Source organism: Quercus suber, unplaced genomic scaffold, assembly GCF_002906115.3.
Source record: "Quercus suber isolate HL8 unplaced genomic scaffold, Cork oak 2.0 scaffold_117, whole genome shotgun sequence".
In the NCBI taxonomy this organism is placed as follows: Eukaryota; Viridiplantae; Streptophyta; class Magnoliopsida; order Fagales; family Fagaceae; genus Quercus; species Quercus suber.
Genome location: NW_027069582.1, coordinates 36,412 through 43,486, shown reverse-complemented (window position 1 = coordinate 43,486; position 7,075 = coordinate 36,412).

The window sequence follows — 7,075 nt, the reverse complement described above, 5'->3', positions numbered from 1 at the left end:
TTTGATGATTTATAAATTATTAATGATTGTTAGAATTCCTTATATTTTGTCATCTCCCTTTCAATTTATTCAGTTTTTTTTTATATTTCACAATGCATTATCAATATGTTGCTTTAGCCAATTTCAAAATAAAATCATTCTCCTTTTCTTTTTTGCTGTCCAAAGTTATCTACTGTAGGTCTCTCTTTAAGAGTCTGTTTGGTTGGGGTGAAAAATAAGAAGATAAAAAAATAAATAAATAGAAGAATAAAAAATATTTTAATTTTCCTTCATAATGTTTGATTGGAGGTGAAAAAGTGAAGGGGTAAAAGATATTTATTCAGTTAAGAAGAAAAATGAGATGATAGAAAATGTAATTTATATATAAATTTAATCTCATGCCCTTATTAGATTAAAAAAAAAAAAGTATCACGTTATATTTTTATTAAAAATTGTGTATGGATAGAAACTTCATTGAAAAAAGGTACAATAGCCCAAAATATATAAGGAAATGCTTGACAAAAAAATTGATGAGGAAAAAAAAAAACAACAAACCAAAACAGATAACAAAAAATACAAGGATTTGAAGAACATAAGAAATAAGAAGAGGTAGGAGAAAAGACAAAATGAAATATGGCAAAAGCAAAAAGAAAGAAAAGAGCATTGTAAGGGGGTATTTTTATCCAAAATGCACTAAAGTATTGTTCATGGTTTTCTCTATGATTTGGAGGAGGCAGTATCTCATGTGTCCTATGGATCTGCTTGTCAATGAGATAGATGTCTCATGTGCCAGGCGCAAAAAAGATTTTTCTAAATGGAGAGGTTGCATTTAGTGAGCTCATGGAGAAAATACCTAAACGCCACCAAAATCCCTCCAATTTTCCAACTCAACCAAACTCTTTTCTCTCCTTTATTTTCTATCCTCTATGTTTCCACCCCAACCAACACACATTGCCATCTAATTTTAGGTTATCATGCTGATGCATGTCTATAAATTTTAGTGTTATATAATGTATTGAGAATCCTATTTTGATACCAAGAGACATGTAACTCAGTGACATAGCCTACTCTTATTTATTAGGGAAACTAGAGTTCATATCTCTTATACCTTATTGTTGTAATTATCAATTATCAAACAGAAATCCTATTTTGACATAATTTTGATGTCATACCTTTTTTCATTAGTGTTAGATTAAATGAATAAGTTCATAATCTCTTAATAATTTAAATTTTTGAAAGAATCGGTAATTTTACATGGGATTCTGAACAAAAGGTCATGGGTTCAATCATTTGTCACTACTTCACCTCATGTTTAAATTTTCACATGTTAGGCCTCCACTCAATGGCAGCTTAGGTGACCTACACATGAAGAATAAATAAAAATTCACAATCTTCTAATAGCTTAAATTTTTTTGGAGAATTGATAATTTGACAAGTTAAGTGATATAAATATTATAGGCAGAAATACCTTTTTGGTCCCTACATTTTGACCCTATTCCCATTTTAATCCATACTTTTAATTTTATCGTATTTAATCCTTAAAATAAAAAAGCGAACTTGTTTTGGTCCCTACCATCATCTCACTAATGGAAGTAGTCTATATGGCAAACGGAGTAGACTATTGGCACACTAAATGTTGACATGACTATTATAATACTAATAAAATTTTTTATTTATCATTTTAAGGATACCAAGTCATCTTTTAAATATTAAAAAAATTATCAATTTTAACCAAATAAAAAAAAGGAAAAAACTGAAATAATAACCAAAAATCATATAAATTGAGATATAGCTTTATGTTGAAGAAGAACAGACAAGAACACAAACCTAGAAAATTTAAAAATCAAAAACATTTGGTTAGTTATCTTAAAAAAAAAAAATTAACGTCAAGATAAAATTGATAAAGCTAGATGATGTGCATTGATAATAGCTTAATTTTGCATATCTACATCATTGTTAGAAAGCATTATCATACTTATTTTGAGTTAATTCATGTATTTTATATTTGGTTTTGGAATAATGTTGAATAATTAATTTTGTACTTAATTGAATTTTATTGTGTAAATTTGTCTTTTGTAGGAGAATGGAATTAAATAAGTGATGAAGCTAATGGAATTTACTTTTATAAGGGTCATGATGAAGCTAAAGAAGACCAACCCAATTAAATTTAAGTGCAATTGGAGTAAGGAATCAAAGGCAATTTGCACCAAATCTAAGTTTAGTTCGGATTAGGATTCTAGCTTGCACATCAGTTAGTATTTTTGCATAACTTTCTGATCAGATATCCAATCGAGATAATTCAAGTTGAGCGGGAAAGTTAACTTAAAGGGTCAATACTTTGTATTTTACCAAAAGTCTGAAGTTAAATGGGTCAAAATCATCGGTTAATTGAAGCCTAAAAATCTGGGATTTTCTCTAAATGGAAATTCAACTTGTAATAGGATTCCTTGACTTATTTAAAGGCTCTTTAGGGCAAAATTCAGAGGAGGCTGAGGCTAGTGCTAGGGTTGAGATGCAAAACAAAAAATTGGAGCAAGAGGCAGTGCCGCATGTGGCTTCTTTGTAGCTTTTCTCCATGATAGGCATTGTGACTATTTCTTTCTCTACTTTATTTGTCTAGATTAATGTTTAGTATTTTATTCTTGTGTTTTATTTCAATTACCATGAGTAGCTAAATTTATAATTAGGGTTGAGGATGAAACATTGTTAAAGATTATAAGTAATATTTATGTAATTTGATTTTTTTCCCACAATAGTCGTTCTTTAATGATTTAAATTGTTCTTACTTCATATCAATTGACTAAGATAAAATTCTAGATATGAGTTCAATCATATTTTTCTCATGATTTAGGATTTGTTTTAATTAATTGAACTCTTGATTTATTATTTCTTGATTATAAAATTAGATATCTCTTGTGATTTGTTTGTCAATTGATACAATTAATGATTTGATTTTATACTTAAGAAGTGAAGAAAAATATGCTTTTAATTTTTAAAACAAGATTTTAATGAGAATATTTTCCATGATAACAAGATTGATTTCTAGATTATCATGCAGTAGTTGGAAAAAATTAATAATCATAAATATATGCTAATATGACTTACAAGGTAAATTCCAAAACCTTAATTCTTTTCTCCGGATTGTTTACATCTCTTTACTACTTCATATTATATCTTTGCTTAGTTTAATTATTTGCTTAGTATATTTAATTTCAAAACAATAAATTTTTATTATACTAGATTAGGATTAATTTGATTAAGATTTGATTAATTTTCCTACATTCATATAAGTTCTTGTGGGTTCGACCTTGTTTTTGTCAAACTAGACTTCGGTACGATTCGTACACTTGCAAATACTTTAAAATTTCACAACACTAGATGTTTTTGGGTTTTGAATTTTCTTGGTTTGTGTTCTTGTCTATTCTTCTTCAAGATAAAGCTAGATCTCAATTTATATGATTAAATTGAATTTTTTTTTTTAGTTCTGTTTTTTCCTTTATTTTTTATTTAGTTAAATTTGATAAATTAATTTTTATATTTAAAAGATGATGTGACATTTTTAGAATGCTAAATATCAAAATTTATTATTATTTTAATACGTCAACATTTAGTGTGCCAATGGTGCACTTCATTTGCCACGTAAACTGTATTCGTTACTAAGATGAAGGTAGGGACCAAAACGAGATCATTTTTTTTTTTAATTTTATTTTAGGATCTAAATGCTATAAAATTTAAAAGTATGGACCAAAATGGAAATATGATTAAAATGTAGGCACCAAAAAGGTATTTCCACCTATATAATAACAAGTCATATTATTAAATATATACAAATCTTGAAATGATACACATCTTGAAATAATATGGTCAACTTTCCAACAAAATATTATACTTGCCTTAGAGTAAAGTTTCATTCAAGGATGAGGGGAAAATATGGTGCATACATAATTATTAGCAACATGACAATTGGAAACTAGCCCCATTTGGTTGGGTAATTTTATGGGGATAGAAAGGATGAGGGAAAATAAGAGAGAAAAAAAAATTTGTTGTTTGGATGGAGGAGAAAATATAGGAGATTTTGTTGGGCTTGGGTGAGTCAACCAAAATCCTAACTCCCCAATTAAAAAGACTATAGGAGAGAAAATGGAGGAAGAAAATAGTAGATGTGAAAATACCAAAACTACCCTTACTCCCTCTACTTAAATGTTGTTGTTTTCTCATTTTCTATTTTAATAAAGTGGGGATTTTTTTTTTTAAGGACAAAAACTCAATTATGCCTTTTTTTTTTTTTTTTTTTAAATCAAACGATGGATTGTTATATTAAAAATAATATAATATAATAACAAAGAAAAATAATATAATATAGGTGGTAATTAATTAATTTTATAAAATGTTATTCTATTAATTAAAATGATAATAAGTAAAAGTTTTTTTCAATGGTTACAAATAAATTATTTTTTATTATGTAATATGATTGAAGTAAATTATATAAATTACATTTTTTTTTTTATCATTTCATTTTTCTTCTTAACAAACAAAAGAGTCTTTCATTCCTCCATTTTTTCATCCTCCATACTTTTCCACCTCCAACCAAATACACTAAGGGTCTGTTTGGGACATGCTTATTTTATTGAAACTGAAAACTTTTTGCTGAAAGTATTGTAGATAAAGGTAAAAATTTGCTAAAATAGTAAAATGTGACCTATGAATAGTACTAAAAAGTGCAGTGAGATCCATAAATAGTATAAAAAATAAGTTGAATAGTAAAATAAGTTGTCAAAATTAATTTTTGCCAAATACACTCTAAGGATCTATTTGGGATCCACTTATTTTGTTGAAACTGAAATTTTTTTTATTGAAAGTACTATTCATAAAGGTAAAAATTAGCTGAAATAGTACAATGTGACCCATAAATAGTACTAAAAAATCCAGTGGGATCCATGAATAGTACAAAAAATAAGTTGAATAGTAAAATAAGTTAAGAAAATTAATTTTTGCCAAACACATTCTAAGGGTCTATTTGGGATTCACTTATTTTGTTGAAACTGAAAACTTTTTATTGAAAGTACCATAGATAAAGATAAAAGTTAGCTGAAATAGTACAGTGGGACCCATAAATAGTACCAAAAAGTATAGTGGGACCTATGAATAGTAATAAAAATAAGTTGAATAGTAAACTAAGCTGACTTTTTAATTTGGAACCAAACATACACTAATAGCATCCGCACCAGTGGGTGCAAAATACAAAATGTGCAAAAATTTGCACAATAAAGCATAAAATAACCTGCATCAGTGTTTGTAAAACTTTGCATAACTTTGCAGGTATGCAAAATTGCTACAGTAACTATGCATATATGCATGGTTACTATAGCTTTGTATATGATTTTTTTTTTCCTCTCTCCTCTCCCTTGCCTTGTCAGACTATCTCTTCAATATCAAGAAGAAGAAGAAGCCAACCACAACATCTGCCCAACATCACAACCAACCACCATCAACCACCACCAACATCCACCCACCATCACAACTAACCAACCACAACCACCACCACAACCAACCCATTACAACATTAATTTAATCCAAACACAATCAACCCAAAATTAATGAAAAATTATCACAAACCCAACTTAAAATCAATGCAAAATAAAATACCGGAAAACCCATTTGCCAAAATACAAATCAACCCAAAACCCAAGCTACCACTACCATGGAATGCTTGCCGCCGCCATACGAGAGAAAGTGTGAGTTTATTGAGCCATGGAGGCTTGGTAGAGAGAAGTTTTTTTTTTTTTTTTTTAGATTTAAAGAGAGCACCAGTTTGATAGAGAGAAATGAGGAGAGAAAGAGAAAAAAAAAATTAGAAATGAAAAAGAATAAGAAGAAAGAAAGAATAGCAAAAGAAACAAAAGAAGAAAAAAAAAAAAAAGAAGATGCCAAAGAAGAAAAAATGCAGAGGGAGAAAGAAGTAGAAGAAGAAAGAAGGAGAAAAGAAAAAGACAGAGAAAGAGTGTTCAGGTGGAGTGTGTGTGGGGTAAAGTGGTGGCGCCATGGGTAAGTGAAATAATAAAAAAAATGGTGAGAAAGTACTATTTAAATAAAAGAGGTGTATTATAAATAATTTGATGTGGATGTTTTTCCAAATCGCTTGTGTAAAATAAAAAAAGTAGTTTGTATTGTAAAATAGAAAGAAAATTTTGCACCCACAGGTGCGGGTGCTCTAATGTTACGTTTGGTTGGAGTGAAAATAGGGAGGACGAAAAATAAAGGAGAGAAGTTATGAGTGATTTTGGGTGGGAAGGATGTTTAGTTGTAGAGAAAATGGTAGGACTCAGTGGTTTTCTCTCCAAATCCACCACTTTTTAAGCCCCCCCCCCCCAAAAAAAAAAGAGAGAAAATGAGGGAGGAGAGGCAGTTGGATTGAAGTTACCCATTTACCCCTTCCCCCACTCCTAAATAAAACTAATGTGATTTTTTTTTCTCTTTCATTTTGAACATTTGAGTTACTTTCTTTATTTATTCTAACAATACTTTATTTCTTTAATAAAACATTTATAATAAAAAAAAAATGTAATTAGAGTAAGTGAGTAAATTTATACCACCTTTATTTTCTATCCCTCTACTTTTTCACTCTCCAACCTATAGTTGTCAAATCATGAATGGTTTTTTTTTTTTTTTTTCATTTTTATGTATCATGTATCGTATCGTATCGAGCATCGTAAGATACACAAACACTATATAAAATATACATATACATATATTTATTATAAAATTGAAACATATGCAAATAATGACTACTTTAACTATCACTTATGTTATAGCATTTGACTAAGCTAATCAAATAAACCAAATGGAAATATATTTTTAACATTCATATCCAAAAGATAAAAACATCCATATCCAAATTCATTAGAGTTCAAAGTCACTACATATTATATTAATCAAAATACTTTTTTTCCTAATCATATTCATCACTGCCTAATCAAAATCATCTCTTTAGTCCAAGTCAATGAAGTTATCATCTTCATCATCTTGCAAATCATTTCATCATTGACATCTTTTTGTACATCTTCTTCATCATCTCCAACATCCAACTAATCTTCTA